This window comes from Dromaius novaehollandiae, chromosome 12, assembly GCF_036370855.1.
Source record: "Dromaius novaehollandiae isolate bDroNov1 chromosome 12, bDroNov1.hap1, whole genome shotgun sequence".
NCBI classification, from domain to species: Eukaryota; Metazoa; Chordata; class Aves; order Casuariiformes; family Dromaiidae; genus Dromaius; species Dromaius novaehollandiae.
The window spans coordinates 18,861,762-18,885,951 of record NC_088109.1 but is presented as its reverse complement, the minus strand read 5'-3'; the positions used below and the strand labels follow the sequence as shown (position 1 = coordinate 18,885,951).

General features: G+C 42.2%; 1 long non-coding RNA gene across 3 annotated transcripts; it reads left to right on the top strand.

Annotated features, from left to right (window-relative positions):
• Positions 1 to 14,508: 14,508 nt before the first annotated feature.
• LOC135329709 (uncharacterized) lies at positions 14,509 to 23,874 on the top strand. Of its 3 annotated transcripts, none has more exons than XR_010391293.1 (5): positions 14,509 to 15,287; positions 17,579 to 19,006; positions 19,718 to 19,868; positions 20,790 to 21,074; positions 21,340 to 23,874. It is a non-coding gene; the product is annotated as an uncharacterized LOC135329709 (long non-coding RNA). The 3 variants fall into 3 exon arrangements; XR_010391292.1 differs by having other exon boundaries at positions 20,790 to 21,078; XR_010391291.1 differs by having other exon boundaries at positions 20,790 to 23,874.
• Positions 23,875 to 24,190: the final 316 nt, after the last annotated feature.

Here is a 24,190-nt window from a genome sequence, read left to right as displayed (position 1 = left end):
TCGCTATTGTATCATTAGATGGGAAGCAGTAATGGAAGGAAGGCCAAAAGAGAATGAAAAGGTTTTTTGTTTTTTTTTTTGTTTTTACCTTCAGGAAAATTATTTTGAATGAAAGTAAAATAATATAACTCTATAGAAAGAGAAGTTACACAATAATTATGAAGAGGTGTTTGGAGACTAAAAATGAACCTCATTCTATTCAATATATTTCTAAACAGGAAGAAATAATTAGCATGTCATTGAGCTAGCCACAAAACTTTGGTTAGTGTAATCTTTCATCAGAGAGAAAAACATAGCCTGGAAGTGCATTAAATCAGAAGTTTTAGAAAGAGAGGGGAAATAGAAATGGTTCATTCTGATATTGTTTTGGTTGCATCAATGTATATACATTCCTTACTAATTTTGATTTTAATTGTATAGTGTATGCTTAGTTGTTCAATATTTTATTTAAATGTCTATAGTATAGCATGAGCTGTTACATAATGACTATATTGCAAGAAGCACCAGCACAACTTTTTTTCAATTTTGGTATTGATTTTTTTTTTCTGAATCAGTAGAAGAGCACATTTCAAGACTCTTGATGTTTTCTTCAGGATAAAATTCCAGCTTTGTTAAAAAGCATTATGTTCCTTGCAAAAATCCCCTCAGACATTCAAGATGTGTTCAGCTCACCTAAACACCAAAGGCAGTGATCATCAAGTCTCAGGACTGGTCCTGATTTGATGATGATAAAGTAACATTTTTTGCCATTGCCAATACAAACCCAGTATGGTCTGCAAAGCAGTGCTCCAAAAGGGTATATATCTACAGCTACTGGATAAAATGAGCAACTGGTGCTCGGGAATGGAGTTGTTGATCTCCTGTTCTGCCTGTGCTTTATAGAAGATCAAATCAGGCAACTGATGCCTACACTTGCCAAAAATTGCAATCTGATCACGGCAGGCAGGACTAATGGCTTTGATTGCTGAAGACTCCACTCAGTCTTCTGCTCTGGCTGCACTATGATCAATCAGAGCAATTGGCCATTGCACCTGGGAAATTTTCCTTCATAAAAAATATAGGAATTTGTCCAGCCTGCTTTTCAGTTCAATGATTTTCTTCTTTCTAATAAATTGTGTCAAAGCAGACTAAACTGGGTGGGAAAGACACTATCCGAGCTGCCTCACATTTGCTCAAACCTAGCAGCTGCTTTTTAAAGGACATCTCTTAATCATGTGCGTAATTTTGGTAAGCTCTAAGAATGCTCTTAGCTTTTGAGCACATACCTGAGTGCCATCCTGAAGAATACTTGGGAACCTAATATCTTTTCCAGCCCTACATCTGCTGTAAAGCAATGACTAATTTTTCTGTTTGCAAAAGGAGAGACTATTGCAAGGCAGCCATCATAATTCAGGAGGTGCCTCTTTTGAATTAGGTAGTGACAGGGATGGAACACAAAATGTGGGTAGATGGAGTGCCAGGTCTGCATGGCATACTCCTGGAAAATGTATCTGTAGTAGCACCTGGTAATGAGAGACATCATGCCATTGTTCACAAGAGGACAAGCTATAGTAAATTGAGGCATTAAGAAAAGGGGAACCTCAGTGTTCCCCTGAAAGAAATGATTAAAATCCATTTGAGAATATTCAGCTTGGTCTCAGAGCAAAATATATTACTTCTAATGGGGATTTGGACATTTTAACATCAATATTTAAAGTATCATTTGTGTGGACTCACACCACTTACAAAGATGTCAAGGGAACCTCTTATCATCCCACTGTGGTGTGAAGGCAACAGAAATGCTGAGCAAGAAGATCGGTAGCTCATCGTCTGCTTTAGAGATACCAAACAGCTCCTCAGGATAGTGGTAGTTATCAGCTGTGTTGTTTTGTGCCCAATTTTGTGTCCTTTTGTCTCAATAGATCACATTGACCTCATTTTGTTTGTTATTTGGAAAGTCCTGAATTTGACTGGATGATACTAACTTAGAGCATGTTTCTAAGGGCCCAGCAGAGACTGAGGATCCATTATGCAAGGTGCCGTCTAAACATGCAGCCAGTGCTTACAGTCTAAGTAAATAAAACAGGAACACAAAAGTTCAGTGGCACGCAACGACCCGGTGAGAGGAGGCGACAGCCTGGAATCAGCCCGGCTGCTCTGGCTTTCAGCCCATTGCCTTTTTCCATTGGGTCTTGCAGTACTGACATCTTGGATAAGGAAGGAAAAAAGTATTGAATCATATATACCAAATGAGATGCTTATCAGGATTATCTGTGGAAAGTCTGGCACCAGAAGGAATTGAAAAAAGACATCAAATTATAGACACGTAGCTGTATCCTGGAAGTACCTGCATAATGTATTGATGTATAACTACTTGATTATTGATAATGAAATCCTCGTGCTGCTAGTCGTCTCTACCTGTCTCAAAATACATTGAGATCAGCCCTGAGATTTATTTCTTGCTCTTGGTCTCAGGTGTAGCAATTAAAGAAACGTTCTGTATTGCTGAGAGCACCAGATGTGTGCAGTGGAGCATCCTGTACTGACAAACATTTTACTTTTAATAGTTCCTTTGGGTACACATTGGTGCCTGGTTTTATTTTTCTGTTTATACTTTATTTTTCTGTTTTATGGGGCTGTTTTCTTGATGGGGCTTTTCACCTTCTTGCCTTGGAGGCTGGTTTGGGGTAGCATGGATTATGACACAGCAGCACTAAAAGCCGTCTCCTGTTTCTGATTTTGTTTTTTAAGGTCTTGATAAGGACTTGTTCATTTGAATCCTCCCATAAGATATAACCAGAGTGATGTAAAATGCCAACTGATTCTGCAGCCTGTATTGTGGGTGATGCTTGGTGTCTTCCTGGATGTGGAACCAGTCTTCAACAAATGTGACTACGTTCCTTCAGAAGCCAGGTGAATCAATTATTTTGCAGTCACAATAGTTGCAAACTTTGGTAGGTGACTGGAGGAAGGTGGGTGATCTTTCAGCTTTTCTTCTGAGGTCTATGTTTGCAGACTTCCTCCTTCTATCTAACTTGTAGCTGGTTGGTTATTGCCAAGTTAAATAAGCTACTGGGTTGCAAACCTTCTTGTGAATCAGATGAGGAAAGGCCAGAGCTGGAGCAGTTAGGAATATTCTAAGGATTTAGAGACATCTGATCCACCTTTCTCTGAGATATTTTGCACCAAAACCAGAATGCCAGGCTGCGTATGTGTGCCCAGCTAGGAAGAGAGAGCCACAAACCATGTTTATTCCTGTAAGTAGGGTAGAAAATCTCTTCTGATCTGCAGGCGATGATCTTACTTCCTAAAGGGTAGAATTTGACCACTTTGGCTGCAGTGTGAACACTTTTAAATGTTGTTCAGTGTGAATGTTATTTCTTCTAAATAAAAGAGGCAATAAAAAAAAAATCTTCACACACTTATAAGGATTGGCAGCTACATCATGACTAAGTACCACAACTGTAGAATTCTAATTTGGAAACTCCTTATCTTGCAAAAAACTCATTTATGTATATTTTTTTTCAAACCATGGTTCAGGTAAAACCATGATGAGCAAAAGATTAAAGCTCTGTCAGAAAAAAAGAAATGTATTATTTCAGCTATCCTAGTTTTCAGAAGAGAATGAAATATGCAGTAATTCACACAGACAATATAAATATTGAATAACCACTGCAATGGATTGTATTAAGATATACAAGATGAATAAAAACATATTTGATTTAGTCCTCTGCTGATATGGTGCCAGTAGATTACAAGGATTAACCTGTCTTATGCAATGTTATCTATCAAATGGTTATAATGCAAACTTTCCTTCTTATTTTTTCTCCCAGAAGAACAAAGCAGTCATGATAAATAACTGCCCTTTAGTAATTTTGCTTCTCTAGAGACAGTTCCTGATCTTACTCATCTAATTCGTGCACATGAATATTCCCATTGATTAAGGTAAGAAAGTTTTTCACATGCATAAATCATTTGGGGGTTTGGGGCCATGATATGTCAAATTAACCCTGACCTCACTCAACCATCCCTGCATCTACTTGGCCTGATATTATGTAACACAACTTGGGCACAAATTTGGTACGAGAACTCTTGAAGCAAAATTAGGACTCTGCTCCCGCTGACCCTCAGCAGCGCTGAGGTCCTGTGCTGCCTCCTCTCCTTCCATCTGATGTGGATGAGTACTTTGGGGGTGGAGGTTAACAGGAGTTCCTGCTAATGACATCCTACTCCTTTATGCTGAGGTGGAGAGAGTGTTTCCTAGGAGATAGCTCCAATAAAAACAATATGTATTTATTTGAGAGAGATTCATGTTGGAAAATTCTGCAGAATTTATCTTTATGAAAGACTCCTATTAGCAATCAGCTGTCTTTGGGTCAGGGCTCCAAGATGTTGCAGATATGACCAATTGCCACTTCACTGTGTGGCAAAAAGTAGAGTCTAAGCAGAAAAACAGCTGCCACCAAAACCCCTTCACCTGTGTTATGCCACCAGCTACCTGAAGAGTGCTGTTTTTGGACCATTACAGCTGGTCCACATAAACGTATTGGTTAGACTGTCCTGAATTGGAGACAGAATCTGCCTTCTTGCTGCCTATAATGGGATTTTGCTTGTCAAGCTTTTGGGTTTGAAATCCAGCTCTCACTATGTCTATGATGTGAGTGCTTATAATTATCCTAGTGTCATTTTTTCCAGACAAGCTTATTTCAGGCTGGATGTCGGTAGCGAGGCACTCACAAGCTCAGACAGCTCCAAGGCAGCTGTTCGCCCCGTGTTCTCATCACTGGTGTCCTTCCGAATATCACTCCCATTTGGGCTTGTATGTCTTTTTGCACGCAGAAGAGTTTTGATGTTGCAGAGCACCCTGTAACCGCAGCCTTGACTCTCGCTGGTCCATAGTTCCTCCTCAGTGCCAACTCCATGCAGGAGACACGGCCAGCGGGTTGGGGACAAGTGGCAGTGATGATAGTGGAAGCTTTTTTCCTTTCGTCATCATGGGGCACAGGGGATGGAGTGTGCTCTGGGGCCCAAAAGTTTGAGGCTACAATTCAATATCCCCCTATGCCTTTGACAAGTTATAAGACATACCCTCAGTTCTGATTAGCTTTCCTCCACTGGCTTTTCGGATCGTGTCCAATAAAACAAATGCCCATGAATTGGCATTAGAGGTGTATGTCTAGGAAACATATTGCCTGGATTATAACATGCTAATTCAGAAATACCTTTCCCACCCTTTGGTTACCCTTGTTAGGGGAAAATGCTCCACTTTAAGCTCCAGCTAACTGATTACCTGCCAGTTCTGAAGCTGTGCTCTGAATTAATCTGCTCCAAAAGCCAATGGAGATGACTTATGTTTGGGCACCTCACAGGAAAACAAGGAGATGAAAAGCCCTAGGAAAACTTTGACAAACAACTTGGAGTGTTTGACCAACTATGCACAGCTGTTGCTGAATGAAGAATGCTAATAACATGCCAAATAGAGAGAGGAGAGGTGATCAACAGGGAAGGGAGCTTTTGTCTGCCCTGAATGTTTTCTTCCCACTTACAGAAGAGGAAATATGCTGAATTACCTGTAGGAGGTGTGCCTGCTTTTGCTATTAGATGTACCTGGTCCATGCATTAATCCCCCAACTGGCCAGATCCTTTACAGATGTAAGCTGTAACCTCCCTGAGTTCAGTGGAGCTACACCCACCCGGAGCACCTTAATGTCAAGCCCAAAGTTGGAAGAGACTTCCAAATGATTGATTTCATCCTGTCCATTTAAACATGCCTTGCAAAGTTGTTTGCATAGTCAAACAAACATCCCTGCCCCTCCATTCCACGATTTCAGGCAGTGATGTCTCCTCGTAAATCCTGGACATAATAGCACCAGCGTGACCCATCACTTCATTACATCAATATGCAAAGCTGTGTTTCGTACTGAGGAGGAGTTTATCTGCCTGCAGTGGGAACCGGTCCAGGAACAAAGGAAGGAGTCAGGAATCTGATTATTTCTGGGCCAGATCTGTATGAGTTACAGCTTCTCAATTTTCCTTCTGTCAGCTAGTTTTTCTTTTCTTCGTTCTCCCTCCCCACACAGGAGGCGAAGTATCCAGCTAGCGTAGGCATCTTGATTAGCACCACCACCTAGCTGATTTCTTAACAATGCAGTTGTCAGGAGAGCTGACCTGAATTTCAGATCAGGGTGGGATGAAACGTACAATTTTCAGTGTCAGATGAGCCTCTGCAAAAGCAGGGATTCACCTAACTACCAGGAGCAACAGGAGCACGGTGGGTCTTCAGACACCGCTATTTGTCTGGCCGTTCCTCATTGTGTGCTGTCTGGGGCAGGCTAATTTCACTGGTTTTGTACAAATGAGGAGTACTAGTACAGAGAGGTAATTTCCTGATGACCAGATATATTGGGCTTTTTTGCAGGCTTTTTCACTGTCAGCATGAGGGGATTAAAGGAAGATGATGTTAGGCTCCAGGCTGCTGTGCCTAGAAGGAGAAGGTTTAGTGCAGAGCAGATATAGATGGTAGGGAGAGAGAACTATTTATTCCATTTTATTTTTAAAATTTTGCTTTATGATTATTTTCCAATGATTTAAAAGATAGTGCAAGGACAGCATGAACAGCTAGCTTGTTTAGTCTGATGTGGTATATATCACTTGTTTATTTCTTCCGTGGCATTACATTTTCCATGTATTTACTTAATGGTTTATATTTGACTAAAGCACATCCTTCAGAATGGCATTCAAATTTGACTTAAAGATTGCTGGAATTTCCTATGTTTTGCAAAACACTAAAAATGACACTGTGTTGAGACTCTCCTTTGCAGAATTCCTCCGATTCTTCTATGCAGGTTTTTGCAGACCTGGTGACTTAAACAGGGATAACTCTTGTAGGCGCTCTCTAAGATTATAAAATATTTCATTGCTCTCGCATGAATCCCTTATCCAGCATCTTTTCAAATATAGACCAGAGATACTGATCACTTCTGTCTGTTCTGCCCAGTTAATAAGTTGTCATTTCCAGGTAGCCTGAGACTTGTGTAGCAGGACTGTGAACTCTCTGCTGTTTTTGTGAGAAGAGAAGGTGTTGCTAAGAGGAACTTGTAGGTGAATGTCCTTAGCTGCAGCGCGGTGACAGCACCTCGATTATGTCTGCTCTTCATGTCTGCTCCTGTGCTAACGGTTGGAATAGGAAGAAATTTTGTTCCACCAAAAGTTTTCATCCTTCGTAAGATTTTTATTCATTTATTTATCAAGTCTTTATTCAAAAACTAAAAGATTTGGTTGGGAAGTACCACTGCAGTGCCTTATGGATATAACAGTAATGTTGCCTCCTGGGGCACGCCTCCCTGGTCCCACTCTTTGCTTTGGATATTCCTGTGCTGCAAACTCAAAACTTGTCAAAAGCTAGCTGTGTTAAAAATAGTCTCAATTCTTTTTCTAGTGGGGAATGAGTCCTTTTCCATGAGCTAAGGACCAACATACATTTTTTTTTTTTTGTATCAGTTTGCACTGCCAGCTAAGTACCCGGTGGCATCTTCAACACCATTTTCAACACTTATACACAGAAATTAGAACAAATGTCTCTTGTAATAGAAAACAGCTTGAAAATTAGTGCCACACTATGAGCTCCAGGGCTGACCAAAACACGAAGGACCTCCCTCTAGTTGTGACCCTCAGTGAAAGACTGCAATGTTGAGTTACCGTGCCTGACTTCCTCCTCTGTCACATCACACACTTTGGCCTGTTGAACAGGATATCTTCGTGCCAAATGTTGCGAGTAGCGTGGATATAATTAGTATATGGCTCCAAAGCCCCCTTTGACCTCTCGTGGTGATGTTCCCCAGATACGGTAGAGGTGTGTGCACATGTGCCCAAAGCACACACCGCCCTGAATAGTTCTGCCTTTCTGCGTAGTCTGTGCTAATCGCCTATTGCCTCTGCTGTCAGCAAGGGCAAGCAACAGCAGAAACAAGTTGTTTCAGTATGAAACTACCCGCTAGAATCAAACTGAGCAATTGAGGCAGGCCACTCTCTTACTTAACTTCTAATTAACTAATTCCTAGCTAAGTAATTTCTAATCAGGAAAAGTTTTAGGTAGTATTTAGAATAAATATTGGGATTAATTTAGAAAACTTAAAGCTGTGCCTTTTCTACCGCATGTTGTCTGAGAAAGATGATGTGCTGGGAAGGGAGTTCATCGCCAGGTCGGTACAAATAGACACGAGGGAAAGAGCTCTATCAGATGCAACTGATACAAATCGTGGTTTATCACGCAACAGATGCCTAAAGCTCTCTGCTTCTCCTTTCTATTGGGCAAGACAAGTGGTGTCCTGTGCACAGTGTTTCTTCAAAATTCAGCTTGTGAGGGAAGGAGTCACAGTTGCCAGCAAAGCGCCTCCCATGAAGGAGATGATGTCTGAGAACTGAATGGGCTCGGTGCTCAGCTGAGGGTGGGAAGAAAATCCTCTAGACAAAAAAAAAAATCTAAGTTGGAACCTGTAATGTTTCCGTTGGGTTTATCACTAAAACAGATGTGAATTAATTTACTCAGGATCTTGTCCTTTCAGCAGTTGTTCCTCAGTGATGAACCTCACATGTATTTTTTTTAAAAACATACATCAATGCATCTTTTAATTTTAAAATATTTTTTTCTCCTTAAAATTGAACTTGAATGTGTTCTTGAATGATTACAGCTAATCTGAGGACCTAAATTCATTATAAATATCTAAAATAAAATTATATTTTATCATTAATAGACCCTTACATAAAAATAACAGTTGAGAGTATATATTTGCTGCCAAAATTCTGAAGAATGTCGGATCACTAAACTGGAGAAATTACTAGCTAGACACCTGGAACTGGAGTTTCTTGAGTAATAAACTAGCTTTTGACAGCCGTAGCCTCTTTTGCAGGTGCAAAAAGAACATTTTCTTCTTTTTATTTTATCTGTTTTACTTCTACTTCTACTTTACTTAATGACTAGAATATTCCAAGTTGAGGAAACAACTGGGAGTTGGAGGAACAGGAAAACTTGTTTATCCTCTCCCATTTTATGAGTTGAAGGTGTGTGTAGGAGTCTCAGACCTACTAACTCTAATCTTGAACATGCTGGCAAAGAAAAAAGTTCAGTTGGTTAACTGCTGATAATATTTCCACTGTTAGGTACATCAATTGCCTTTAAACACAATGTGTATTTTGATAACATTTTCTAATATATTCTGTATGCAATGTAGTTCTATCTAAAAAATAAGAATGTGTTTTTCTGCATATTTTTTCAGAAGCAGCATGACACAAAGAACACATTAAAATTAATGAAATGACTAAAAATGCCATCTCTTGCTTTCTCACAAAATCAAATGTAACAGTTGAGAACCCAAATAAATGCTAAGCTGTGTAGTGACTTAAACACAGTTTTAGCGTATTCTCCTAGCTAACAAAAATATTAAATGCAATCTCAAAGCTACCTTTACTTGCAATTACGTATTTCTATTGGTTGTCAGTTTTTGAGAGTAATTTTGTCTCATGAAGATCTGTTAGAAGGTGCAAATGTCATGCAAATGAACTTACTTAGATGGTGATTTCTTGGTTCTGATTTAAATCACAATTAATAAAACTGATTTAAGTTAAAAGGTTACAAATTGGTTCATCCTGCTTTAGAACTAATTAAGGATATAACTTGAAAGCATGTGTGTTTCAATGTTCTGACTCAGTGGGTTCTTGGTATCACTCAAGCCTTGATAAATCACAGCAAGGGATGGTATTTTTATTTAGCATACCAGTCTCAATCTCTGATTTTAAGGCCACTGAAGAATAGATTAACATTTATAATTGCTACATTGATCAGTAATGCAAATTAAAAATGGAAATTTCAAAACAAATTAACCTTTGCAGCATGTCATGCAGAGACAGACAGACAGTAAAAATCATTGAAAAGGTTTCCCTTGTCCTTAAAGTAATTTTCCACAAATCAGCATATCCTCTAGAGCTCTTTATTGCTCTTCAACAAGCGGCCTCTGGAGTCTGAATGTGCAAAAAATAAACTCTGATAAGTGAAAGAACAACATGGATGGTTTGAGGCTGGCAAGTCACCGTATGGGCTGTTGTGGTTTTGTCTCTTCAGGCAGACTCATGTATTTTGAGACTGAGACTAGAATGTTTAGGCTAGGATCAAATGGGCTTATAATTAAATATGTGCAGACTCTGACCTGCTAATTAAGGCTCATGCTGCCCTATATCTTTTCTCCATGTGTAAAGAGACTTTGCTCTATATTGTTTTGTGGTTTTTTTTTTTTAACTAAAGAAAAAGAATTGATTGAAAAAGGTCTTCTGCCCTCACATATTTTGCTACTTAAAATCTGACAGACCCTCCCTTTGCTGGGAGCCTTTCCATGCTCAGCTGAGAGCTGTCCCCCTTTGGGACACAGCATGTGCATAGGGCAGGACAGATCGTACCTGCAGTCTGTGTAGTATATATGTATAAAATTAAGAGCTAGATCTATGCTGGAGAATACAACCATGCGTGATAGGCATCTATGTATGTGCTATGCTTCTTCTCATGCTGAAAAGTGTGTAACTTCAGGAGGTGAGATTTATTTTGATGGCAATACATAAAATCCGAGGAGGACCCAGACTACTCCTTCCAAGAGCGGACATCCACAGAGCAGGTGGACACCAGTAAACACGAGTAAATGTTGTGGTCCCTCATGGATGGATATGTGGGGCAGCCTAAGGCAGGCCAACCATAGAAAGAAGCAAGGACAAGGGAAGTGCCCACCTGAGCCAACGGCTTTGGCCTTTCTACTTGCTGGTACATCAGCTCTTGGAAAGCTCTTGCCAAATGATGCGGCTGACGAGGACTCCGAACTGGCTGTGTGGTGCTTTCCCAAGAAATGGAAAATGAGGTAGCTGCTTTGTCAGCGCAGGTATGTTGCTCTCCTACTGTCGCAGTCTATAACCCTGCCTGGAGAACTGCTGTTTTCTTTTCCAATATACATCACTGATGGTGTGGAAGAAATACTTCCTACTTTATTTCAATCTGTGTGCCCCTATAGTCCTTACCAGAACTGAAGAGTTACAAACTGGATGTGGACTAAATGATCCTTTAGCCTGACCCTAAGGCAAATTTTGGATTATGCAGAAGCTTATGCACATCCCTTGTGGTAACAGCAGAGCTATTGTGTAACTTGTCTTTTTTCTGAGAGTGGACTGACCCAGGGGAGAAAACTGGTAGTGTTATCTCTTGATCCCAGGGCTCCAGGAGAATATAAATTAGGGAACCAATGGGGGTATTAAAAGCTTCCTCTTAACCAAGTCCTTTTTTTATTTTTTTAAGCTTCTAAACAAAGCTAAAACAAGCTAAGCTAAACAGACCGGCATAAACACAAAATGACAGCAACTATTGTCGTTGCAGCTAACGGTGGATGAATGGCATTTTGATTAATAGGAAAGGAAAGTCAAGGAGGTTCTTTTAAACCGCCCAGACTTGAGCGGTGGAAATACAAAATTTCTGCATGGAGAAGCGAAGATGAACAACCTAGTTCCTGCACAGTGATGCAGCTGAAACTGCTGCGGGGTCCCAGTGTCACTCATTGAGGCAGAGCACTGTACGGGGTAGCCAGGTCCAGCCGGGGACGCGGGGGATGATGTCTCCTCCCTGCTGGGGACGCGCGAGCTGCCTTTCTGCTGAGCTGCTCTTGCTCGTTGTTGTTCTAAGGGCGGTAAATCAGGGGTGATAGGTATCAGCAAGGAATATTGAATAGTCAGTTGAATACTTGGGATATTTTCTGACAGCTTTGGTGCGCAATGCAGGGTTGCAATCCAGAAAAAAGTGGCTGTGTGTCTGTCTTGCTCAGTAGGTCCCTCCGGCTGCTAGTAATGGTTTGGGAAATAGGAGCTAGTAGACACTAAGCTATTGCTATTTGAATGCGTTCAAAGATTGTGCAACTTCCCTAGTTGTTTAGTTAAGTGTGTCCCTCTTCACATACTTCATTTCTCTCATCCAAATAAATTGCAGTCCGTGCAGGAACCTCTCCCTTTCCCCATGCTATATTCCTAACTTTGTTTTTCCTAAGTGGAATGAGGTATTGCACATGGATCTTTTGCCAAAATCAAATCTCTTTAGTATGGTTAGCCTTTCTGGTCTCTCTTATTACTGATATTTATACAGATGTACTGGCAATGACAAATTTATTGCAATATTTATTGGACTGAATCTAAGATTATTTATAATGTGGTTAGCTGGCTATTTATTCGATGTGTTGCAGTAGCTATTTAACAGTTCTATAGCTGTTTAGCTGGGATTAGGACTTTAAACAATTTATCGTATATAATTCAGCAACTGCACAGGAAGAATAAATTCTAAGACAGACAACCATCATAGTAAGGGAGGGACAAAGAACAAACTCAAGTTAGGGAAAAAACGTTGTTTAAAATATTAATTCTCTGCAGGGCTGAGGGAAGGGAATATTTAGGTTGTCAGGAAGTCCAGGTGCAGATTTTAAGTTCTTTAAAGTGCACCAGTGTTCTGCCTAGCAGCTGACCTTTCCCTCACGAAATGGACATTTTTCATTTAGAAAAGGAAATGAGAATCTTCTTCTTTGAATTTTGCACTGATTAAGTAGTTAAAAAGTTCTATGGGACCATTTTCTGTAGGAAACAATTTTGGAGAAATCAAGCATTTCACAGGCAGGTGTTACTTTAACAGCATTTGTGATGTTTTGTGTTAAAGTGGTATTGACTGTTTTATTTCATTTTGATGAATTCAAAGCACAACATTTTTGCTATAGCAGTGTTTTTATAATTTCATATTTATCCCTTTTTACCATTTCACCATCTAGACTTTTATTTTCCCATCATCAGGACAAAAAGCCTTAGTCTCTCAACTTTTTTTTTTTTTTTTGAAAATCAGAATATAAATGTAAATGTTGAATTTCCAATGAATAAATCTGGATGAGGCGTGCCTGAAAGAAATAGAGTATAAGAAGAAAAAATTTCCCTGAAGGAATTACGGTTTTCATTTAAAGAGAGTTTTCTCTAATCTTCCAAAAAAAAAAAAAATGCAGATTCTTTAAGAAAAATGAATCCCAGGTTGTCACACACAGATGCAGTCTGCTTTGAAATGTTGCATTAAAAAAACTCAGTGTCATTATTTGTTTTACAGATAGAGAAACTGAGGCACAGAGAAGTTAAATTGCTTTTTCCTTTTAGCTCAGTGGGCTAACAGCAAAGTCGGAGTGTGCTGAGCCCCAGTAGTGGTGTTGCTCTGCCGGCCCCTACGCCCCGGTGCAAAGATGTTCAGACGTGCACGAAATCAATCCCTTCCGACTTGCTGTTCACCTCACTGGTTTCAACAAATGCATTTCTGCAGGAGCAAGTGAGGCAACAAGAAGATTTTCCAGGTGTGATGGTCTTCCACTTGGCCTGGAGGCCAAGCTGGGCAGCCTTGGGTCTTGGTTTCATGCAAAGGTGTAGTGGGGAGGGCAGGAGGAAAGGACTTGTCCTCCTTCTCTCATGCTTAGAGCAGCAAAAAATGGCAGAAAAAATGGCAGACTCCATCCTAACTTTTCCCTTTCCCAGCCTAATTCAAGTTGTCCAGCCCTTAGAGATGTTGGATTATCTTCCTGTACATACGTATAGTTAGTGCATCATGGGACCTAGTTTTTGGTGGAGCCTGTGGCTGTCGTGGACCAATAAATATGTATTTATCCTTTGCTTCTTCAGCAGAAAATGGAGCTGAAATATTTCTGTCTTTAGATAATACAGCCTTGAGTGGTACAGGATGAGAAGTTGAACAACGCAGGGGTAGAAGGGCATGGGGGAGAACTCCTTGTCCAGACCGCACAAACAGGCTGGGAAGAGTTGTAATAATTATTTTTAAAAAGAGTGTAGCCACCAACTAGATTCAATTTAACACCTGTGGGAAATTACAGCAGGTAATTCAAGGCAACCATACATTTTCTTAAATTCATTAGAAGCCCACAGAGAATTAAAGAGAGCATAACTAAAAATAATTATATAGGAATTATGGAGTTCAAACAGAACATGTTTCTCTACTTGTACTAAGCTCTTGATGTACACAAAACTTCAGAGGAGATGAATTAGAGTAGGTTATTAGCATATTCCACTTTTTAAACAAATTTTACAAGGAAGAAAAAATAGGGTAATATAAAGGACCTGAAGATTTATGTTTCTATAATAGCTGTTTCAGCATTATCCTACCTGCAAAATTATTCTCTGTGGGTGGCAATTCTGTTGAATTTTTTGATTTCTTAGCTATCCTATTTTTCCTCTGTAAGCAGGTCTTTGAGTACGAATGTTAACCTGCAGTCTTCTCTCAGCTAAAACTTCTCTGGCTTCATTACACCTGGGCAAAGACACTCACAGAGAGCGAAGAGGAGCACACAAAAAATGATCAGATATATGCTCACAATAATTCATTTTTATTTGAGTTCATTCATTCTAATTGTTCTCCCGAGGCTTGATCCAGAGCGCAGTGAAACCCGAAGTGGGATCGCTGGGCTCTGGGTCAGGTTCTCGGGTCATCTGCACATGGTGAGTGCTGAATAACGAGCAGCACGGCACGCGGTGCAAACTGCTCAGGCCTTACCCTCATGACGGCGTAAGAATCTGGCCACTGCTTTCACTAAATGTAGTCTTAAGGCTGTAGGAGAGCATTTCCCGTAATTCCTTGTGCAGCAAAAAACATAGACCTTAACGCTCGGCAGACTGGTGCACCAGTAATGCAGCTGAACACGCCCTGATAACCTGGTGCAAACTGTGCCCCAAAACGTAAAGGTTAGCTCTTTTTTAGATGACAATATTATTATTTCCAAGAAGTTGTCAGAGTCACTGTTGTGACTTGGTATGATTACAAATATATTTGTATACACAATTACTTGAGTAATATGATGGCTGATTTGTCCCTCTCTGCTCTCACTGATACGTATTTTGTAAGTTGAACTACATATACTGAAAACTGTTTAAATAACTGTTAACTTTATTTTTTCTTTTTTTCCATAATACAATCCTTAAAGCCAGTTCAAGAAGTTTGTTACTGCAGACAAAAGTGGCCATTCCTTTTGTCTAGATTTGGCATGGGAGTGGGAAATGGGATTCAGGGACCCAGGCCTGTGTTTCTGCGTGACCATGGGTGAATCACTTCGTGCTGTGGCTCTTTGCTCTCCAACTAAGCTCTTCCTTGCCTTGCTCCATTTAAAACTTACGGGGGGTGGTTGTCTTCTGTTGTCTTCTTACAGGTACTAGCATGGTGTGATCCAAGACCAAGGGCTCAGGGCATCGCCACAATGAGCATGGTAAGAGTTTGGCATATTGAGCTCTACCTATGTCACAAGGGATCTAGAAACAGATGTGTAAATATTGAGCAACTTCTATAGTGGAAAAAGAAGTGTTCAAGCCTGGAAACAAAAGAGTTAAAACTCATTTCTCTTACCGGCTTTCTAAAGAAGCCAACCTTCCTGTATAAATTCTCCTTTCATTAATCTAATAAAGCTCTACTTTGTTCATAATTTGTTACACCCTTCAATAAGCATTGTAATATTTGTGCAGGGCAAGTATATAAATCATTGTTGCCCTTCTGTACTTTTTTACTTATCCAGTTCTTTCAAGGTCACTAACGTACCTTATAGCTTTCATCTGGTTTAAATATTCTGCTATTACCTTTTACACCTCACTTCCTAGTCCATGCCCATTTAGATATATGCAGCTGCGTCTTCTCAAATAGCTATTGATCCATGTCTCCTTGCTAAAGGTTACTAATTTCATCAGCGGCAATGATATCAATTACATCTGTTAAGGTTCACTTGCACCTTCTTGCTGGTTAGAAAGGAGGAACTGTTTTCCAGTTTTGATGTTATTGGCCATCTCTTCTGCCCTGGATGTCAGGGAGATAGTTTATTTCCAGTTAAACATCCCCATTTTGTCGCACTTAGACTTTCCACCCCCAGGCCATCCAGAGAAGTTAATCAATCCCTAGTGACCTTCAAGAGCCTGCAGCGTAGGATAAGGCCCCAATCCAGCAAAGCACTTAAGTATATCCTCATGTAAACATGTGAACAGCCCCATTTTCAGCATGATTCGGTGGTAAGTGCATTTTGAAGTAGAGCATCTCAAAGGATTCTGCTTCTTGCAAGTACTGTGCAAGGCCTGGCCGCTCTGGCTGCAGGTGAAAACACCATTCAAGGCCCCAGTGGCTGTGCACTGGGACCACTAACTCTCCTCGAGTACATCACTCACAGGGACAACCCCATGCTTCGGGGAAGGACCCTGGTTCACGGTCTCTTTAGAGTACCAGCAGGTGTTGGTGGGCATCAGCCATTGTCCCTTAGGACCTCTGCAGACCCAGGGGCTCTTAGGATGCTTGAGTTTCTTGCATCGACTATTTAAGAGATGGTGAAATGATTTGGAAGCAGGCAGAGTAATCTTCCTGTGGGATGGAAGTGCAATTTCTTACTAGTCTCTCTGTGGTCTGAATGGTGTAATTGGGGTAAAATGGGACAGAAAGAGGTACCATGGCATGTACTGCCTTCCTGGGATTACACCTGGGCCCTGGCAACAGGAGTGCAGGGTGACTGAGTGGTTTGGGTGTTGTGGTGTGTTGTTTTTTTTATTATTTTGTTTTTGTTTTTTTGTTTTTTTTTCCATTCAGGGCTCAAAGGTTGGTCAGATCTGTTCAGGGCTCAAACTGGCCCCTGAAACATGGCCATAAGATGTAGTGAGTAAAGTATTAAAATAGTAAATGCATTTTCTAGCTAACTTTTGGGGGACAGGTCACTTGCTAAAACCAGAAACTCCGATGATGGATTTTAGGAGGATTTTGATATAGCTAAAGCTTGTCTGAAAGGGCAAAAACATGTCTGGAAGAAGTTGGTGAAAGAATTAGTTGAAAAATAAGCCATGAGTTCATGAAGTTATTTTATTTGGGAGGAGAGTGGTAGGGGAGGGCAGTAAGAGAAGAAAAAGGGTAAGGAAAACATAAGCCAAGCTCTTTGGGGAGATGCTTGCCTGCAGCATCTGAAAGGACTAGCTGCTGCTTGATTTGAGCTTGGGTATGTTCTTATCTCCAGGAAATACGCTGTGAGCACTTTGATATCAATTGCTAAGCTGAGCCTGGTTTTGCTGATTTCTTTGTGCATCACATAAAAAAATTTTGCTTCCTTTTTATTAGAGGTAAGTAGCTAAAGACCACGATGGTTACGCTCACTGTGCGATGGCCAGAGAGACCATGTCTTCTGGCTTCACAAATCCTTTGAGCCAAGGCCGCTGCTGCGGCAGGATTGCCGTGCTATAGGGAAAAGTACAGGTTAAGCGGAGGCCGCGAGGGGAAGCGAGCCCTTCCCGCGGGCACGCCGGCTCTGCCCCTCGCTCCGCTCTGCACCGAGCGCTGTGCGTTACTCGCACTTTCCTCCGTGACAGACGCCTGAATCGCTCCGCTTTGGCTTACTGCCATGGAAGGAGGGTGGGATGGGGGGTAGGTGAGTTCATGGAATAAAAGAAAACAGGGCTGGAAGGGATCGGAGGAGGTCACCTCATCTGCCCCTCCACAAACCATTCCTGACATGTGTTTGTCTAATGTGTTTCTTTAAAGCTGCAGGTGATGGAGACCCCACCGCCTCCCAGGCGATCCCTTCTTGTGCCTAATGGTCCTTGCAGCGAGGAAGTTTTCCTAATGCCTGACTTAACTCTCCCTTGCCGTGTTTAAGCCTATTACTTTTTGCGTTATCCCTGTGGATGCGGATAACAATTTATTGCCTTCCTTGTCGCAGAAGGCTTTTACATAATTGAAGAGCGTTATCATGTCTCCTCTCCGTCTTCCCCGCTCTAGACTAAATAGCCTAGATAGGAGGATGAAAGCTGGAATGGGGTGTTGGAGAGAAGGAGTCAGAGCAGGAAATCGCATCAGGATTAATCCTGCACCCTGCCCCTTTGGAAAGGGACTTTCCATTCTGGAAGACGGACGGTGTGGGAAGGGAGTCACGCTCTGCTGAGATTCACGCATGCAGCGCCCAGACCGCGCATCCGATTGACGGATAGCTGTTTCGTACCCTGAAGGAGAGGGTGGAGCTGTCTGCTGGGCTGTGACACTCCTGTCCTGGTGTGTGCGCTTGGAAATAAGGCTCTAACTTCTCATGGTGGCGAGGAGCAAAGGCAGCTCGCAGACCGGTTCTCTGGGCTTGTACCAGACTGACCTGTTTTGCACCTTGGAAGCACCAGTGCTGCTGCTCCTAAATGCCATATGTATGTACGTTATACAGCCAAAGAAAATGACAGTAATGTTACTGTTCTGCAGAAGCACCTCAGCAGCCCTGCCCATGAGCCTGAGCCCTCTTCATATGCAAAAAAGGTTTTCTTCTAGTAGGTGCATCATCATGCAGAGCTGTGCTGTGCCTCCGGCTGCGAGAATGGGCAGGAAAGCCACCCACCCACCCACCGCACACCAACATGTCTCAGGGGCCAGCTGCTGTGCAGAAAACCACCGCGTGGCACAGGAAAACGCTGTCTGAACCAAAACGCCCTGGGGCATATTTTGTCCACGTCACATATGTCAGAGGAGTACAGCGTGCACTCGGAGCGACCTGCTGTGCCTGCAGCCCTGCTCCATCACTGCCACTGCCAGAGCTGCAGCACGTACACAGCCTGGGCGGCGGCTGCCGTACCTGGAGGAAACCAAAATAGCTTCCAGCTTGAAGATCTCCAAAAGCATGACAGGGGTTAGCATGTAAAAAAAAATGGTTCTTCACCACTTGACAGTCCCAGTGATGCCCTTTGCCTTGCTGCAAGCTCTCTGAGAACAGCATTTAAATGGAGCTCAGTTCCCCTTAGACTCCTGGCTACATGGGATCTCAGGATTATTTATATCAGAAAACCACTGTCCGTGAAGCAAACCCAAAAATTCAAGGCTGTTTGGGATGACTGGGAAGTCTTTTACCTGCTTTGCACCATCAGATGTTTGAGACTTGCTCCAGACTCTCCACAAACCCCTCTCCAGCTGCCCTGCTTGCTCATCACTGAGAGGGTAAGACTTCACTGTTCAATATCACAGTAAAAAAGCTTGATAAATTACAATCTAAGTGATATTTTTTTCTACTCTTTCTCCCGTCCTTGCTCTGAGTGACTTTAGAGATGGCATTTGTATTTCTGAATTAAAACCACATTTGTCAAAAGCAGGGAAGGGAGGAGGCAGGGGGTGGGCAAAAGAGAAACCCCTTTGTTCTCCTCCTCATGGCTCCCCCTCACCTGCCACGGCCAAGCTCCGAAATAATTCCTAACAGCTGAGGTTAGCTGGGGACAACTAATCCCGGAAAGCTGGCTCTGAATTCCAGCACTAGCACGTAGTGTTTGAGCTTCATCAACAGCCACTCGCATGTAATTCCCCCAACCCCCTGAAGAAGTGTGCCTATCTATGCAGGTACGGGCTTATTTAATTGAAAGGAGGAAAAAAAAATTGTCTCACTGTTCAGAACCCAAATGGCATCGGCAGTAGTGGCAACGTTTGTTTTTTTTTAAAGCTAAGCAAGCTCAGGAACTGTGCTGGGCACGTAATGGGGTCTTGCAAGTGCACCCTAAAAATGTCTATAGGTTGCACAGGAACTGTGGTTTTCACCTGAAGAACCGAGGCCCCTTCTCCTGATTTTCTCTGATAGAAGAAAGATCTCACTCGGGCCATGCAGACGGGATTTAAAGTCATCTTCCAGATTTTGCTGAGACCCGTCCTGTTTGTTTGCAGGAGAAGGGGTGTGAGGAGCATCCTGGTGACACAAGGGACAGAAACCTCCGGGGTTCAGCACACGACGGTGGGAGAAGGCGGCTGCAGCAGGCTCACTCTGAGGCAAACACACCTTCCCAGGCATGAAGAGGGAACAAACGGAACATCTTGGGTAAAATTGCCTTTGTTTTTCTTCTTTGGAGTCAATCAGCGATGATAACACTCTGTTCTTTTCAGGAGAGGTTTTAACTTTCTCATAGACAGTTCTCTAGTTGGCTCTAAGTGTTCCTGATATAAAGCTAAAATTCCCCATCCGTTCTGCTTACCAGCAAGAAAATTTCCAGCAGCTTCAGTTTTGGTGTCGTTCACTTTAAGAGCATACACTTTTTATTAAAAAAAGGTTCTTTTTTGCTGTTAACCACTTGAACATGAGTAATGAAAATGTTATTTATATGGGACAAAGGAAATATTTTCTTTTAAGTTATCTCATCTTACTAATTGATTACAATGGGACTGCTTGCATGTGTGCGGTGAACAGCATCTGGTCCTTCTGCTCGGAGCAGGGCTTCAGCCAAGCTGGTATAAACCCTCCCAAGAGAGCAAACAACTAAAAGTCATTAGGTATTTAAAGCTGACTGTCCCACTGAGCCACCTTGGCCTCTGTCAGGAAATAACTTTGGTGTCCAAAAAGAATGTGTCACAAAAATAGTAGGAATATCTGTGGTAGGTGGAACACGAAAGAATATTGATAGTTTAAAAAAATAGTCCAGGAGTAAAAAATATCTATCTAGAGGAGACCTGTGCTCTTTCAAGGCCTGACATAGAAAGTATGTGGATTTTCTGTTCTTCTGTACAAACATCACTGATTGCCTGCTAACATGGAGTGTGCTTTCTACTGATGAAAAGTAATAATACAAATCCACGGTATACCTGAATTTAAATCAGAAAGGGAAATGGTTAATATAAAGGATTACAGTATTACAGTGTGATTCCTTTGAGATGCAAATTGTTTTGTGTTTGAAAGTGATTTGAATATAATAATCTTCAAATATTCATGGCTGAGAAAGTTTCCTAAATGCTGTTTCCCTAATAGATGTCGGGAGACAGCCACTGTGTCCTGAGACGGTTTCGGAACCATGGCAAATAATGTTGTTTCCCATAAACATGGACCACAGTGTGACATCAACAAAAAAATCCTCCAGGTCTGCCTGTCGAGAACAGAAAAAAGAGAGAGAAAAGGCTAAACAGGAGAGCTGGAAAAATCAGCTTTAAGATGCAATTTCATTCACAGCCCGCTAACCCATCTGTGCCGTCCGTGGTTATGATCTGTTCCTCCTTGACTCCGGTGGCAGCTCTCTCTGCTGCCTACTGCCAAGAAGTAGGTCAGAAACCTATTTTTGTCTCTATTCTTCCGCGGCCGGATTACAGTCCCTACGCCCTCGCGGGGACGGGGAAGCTGTGACACTTGTAGGGTTCAGCCTCGGTGGTGGCGAGCGGGGCACATGGCAGGACCAGCGCCCGGGGGCCGAAACACGGTGATATGGGTCACTAGGGCACATAGCTGCTACCTGCTCCCGCCTCTGTGCCCCACGGGCTAACGATTTCATCAGCTCTGCTTGCTAACGTCCTTCTTTCCTCCCCAGGTACCAACTACCCTTTTTTCTCAAATTGTCCAACTGATTAACATAGTTAAGTTAAACTCAGCAACTGTTTTCAACTTGTGCTTACTTTGAAGTTAGCTAGAAGACACGCCAGCAAGCTGCCCCACTTTTCCAGCTGGAAATTAGAAAATAATAATAATAATAAATTAAACCGAAGATCCTATCGCTCCTTACGGACTTGCCTCATTTGCCTCGACTCTCTTTGCCTCGAATGCCAAATGCTCTTCTCACCGCTTCACCCTGCTCCCATCCAGGCGGAGCAGAGGCAGGGATGTGGGTTTTGCCAAGCCGGAGCCCCACAAATTTTGGCAGATGACTGGTCCATCTGTCCAGGAGACTCTGCGTTTTGCCAGTGGTCTACCAAACACTGCCCTCAAACACCCGTGAGCAGTTTTGTGATGGCAACCTCACCAAACGCGCCCGTTTGGGGGAAAAGGCACTGTCTGAAACTTGGCTTTGCTGCTTGTTGCAACTGAGCTGATGCGTGCAGGAATTGCCAAGCAACGACGTTAATTGTAAAATGGACCTCTACTTAAATTTTGCTGAAATATGGCAAACGATGTGCTATTTTGGCCAAGGGAATTGCAGGCACTGTGAGGTGAAAACAAACCACAAAGCGGCTGCCTCATCCTTTTGTTCCTATGGACTCGGGTCCAGCTTTTCAGCTCCATTTTTACCTTTTCGCAGTGCATCCGCTGAGATTTCTCCTCCGGAAAAAGAGATCAGAGCAAGTGGGGACTGAGCAGAATCAAAGCTGATGCAAACCTTTGAGCTAATCTTTATGTAAAGCTAAATGAAACCTTAGAGGTTTGTAAATGGTCATGAAACATTTCCACCTCCTGCTCCTGCCCCCTTTATCTTTAGTTTTCTTTATACATCTACACCTTCTATTTCTAATTGAAAGTCTAATATAAAGCCTAATTAAACTAATAGAAAAGTCTTTCTCTGATTTTAGTGGCCCTTGATTTAGCCCTGCCAAAGAAAGGAAATAATTTTGCTTTTGAAAATGTCTTTAAATTTAAGGGAGAACAAAATCTGAAGAGAGAAATGGAAAATCGGAGGTCAAATGCAATTTTCTAGCTGGTATGACTGCATATTTTACTTGAGAATACTTGCATGGCTTGTTTAGAGAGTCATTTCTCAGCATTTGTGTAACAGGTACAGTTTTGATTTTCACAATAATTGGGTATATGCACACTGGCACCTGCGCTAGAGACTGTTGCCATATCATAGCGGAAAAAAACAGAGATGGGGGAAATGTTGCTAGGAAGATGTTGGCCACAAGCAGCTACTGCTGTTTCATATTGCTGCTGTAAATAAGTGTTATTGTATTATTAATATTTAAATGCAAATTTGACAGTGTAGTTTTTTTGGTAATTCTATCTTTTCCTTCTTTTTTTTCCCACCACTTATCTTGGATCCACTTTTTCATTGGTTGCAGTGGCTCAGCTGGTGTGTTTTTTGTAAATCTGTTTGATCTATCTATTTCTAGAGCTCATGCAGTGCAACGTTACTGGAAATGGAGCAAAATGTGCCAGAAACAAATCCAGTGCACTCTCTGTAACTCCTATTCTCTCAAGACCTATTTGTCCCTTTCCTCCTTTTAAATAGTTCCTCCCATCTTTTCCTTTCCGTTCTGGTCATGTTATTTGTTTCATCAGCCATTTGTTATCCACATTTTGGCTAAACATCAGGGAACTGTCCTTGACGGTGAACCGGGAAGAGCTTTCTTAAGGGAATAATGATGGCTCCGTTATTTGGGAGAGCTGAAAAATGAGATGAGCCCAAATATTAAGGTCTCGCTGAGGTTGTGAGGACTGGTAATGTGCTTTATTAGACTCAGCTGTGTAACTGGTGAAACTTGTCTGCTTTGGCGTTTGCTTTGTTTTTGCGGGGTGTGCTTAAGAAGTTACATGCTGGGGTTGGAGGAGGTAGCGGGAAGTGCTGGAGGGACGCGCAGAGCTCCTGAGCTCCACTCTGTGCAGTCCCGCGGTCCTCTTGCCCCGGTGTGGAGACGCTCTCTCTTTGGCTACAGGCAACCTGGCAGGTCGGGATCCACCTTAGCCCTAAAACGAGCAAGCTGCCTGTTTCAGTCCCTCCTGAGCCTGCAGGCTCCCCGGCCACACACGAGATGAGTTTTGACCCAGTCCGGGCCTTGGTAAACTCTGCACATTAGCTGCCTGTGGTTTCACTAGAGCTTCGACTTTGCTTTGGGTTTATTTCAACCTTCAGCTGCTTTGGGGCTGGTTGGGCTCCTCACAGGCTCCTCTCCACCCAAAAAGTTTATTGCTGAGCTGCTGCAAGCGTGTCATGGCTTCAGAGCAAACCGTGGAGCGGCAGCTACAGCCGCGGCTCGCAGCCTGCCCGAGAGCCTCCTCTGGCAGCTTTCCGACCAGCCTGCTGCTACAAGTCCGCCCAACCAGCAATTCTGGCAAACTCAGAAATTTGCATGAAGTTCATATTAGTTCAGCATTAGCTCACGTTGCCAGCAGTTCAGGAGCTCCTTCAAATGGCCTGAACCTCAGTCGAAAGATTTAAATGAACCTACCAGGCGGCCTCTTTGAGCAAGTCTTGAACGTGGGAAACCCTTTATTTTTCACAAGCCTGTTTTGCACAAGTTAGTGCTATGATATCTTCTCCAAGGTTTGAAGATTTTAAGTCCCACTGCATACTCGCCTTCTCTATAAGACATGACAGCATCTAGATTAACTTCCAAAATAGCACAGGGCATAGAAAAATGGCTTTATATAAAACTATTGTTTTTCACTCACTGATTCGGTGAGGTCTTATGCCGATTGCACTGAAACAAATATTTATAAAGCCTCTCTCATTT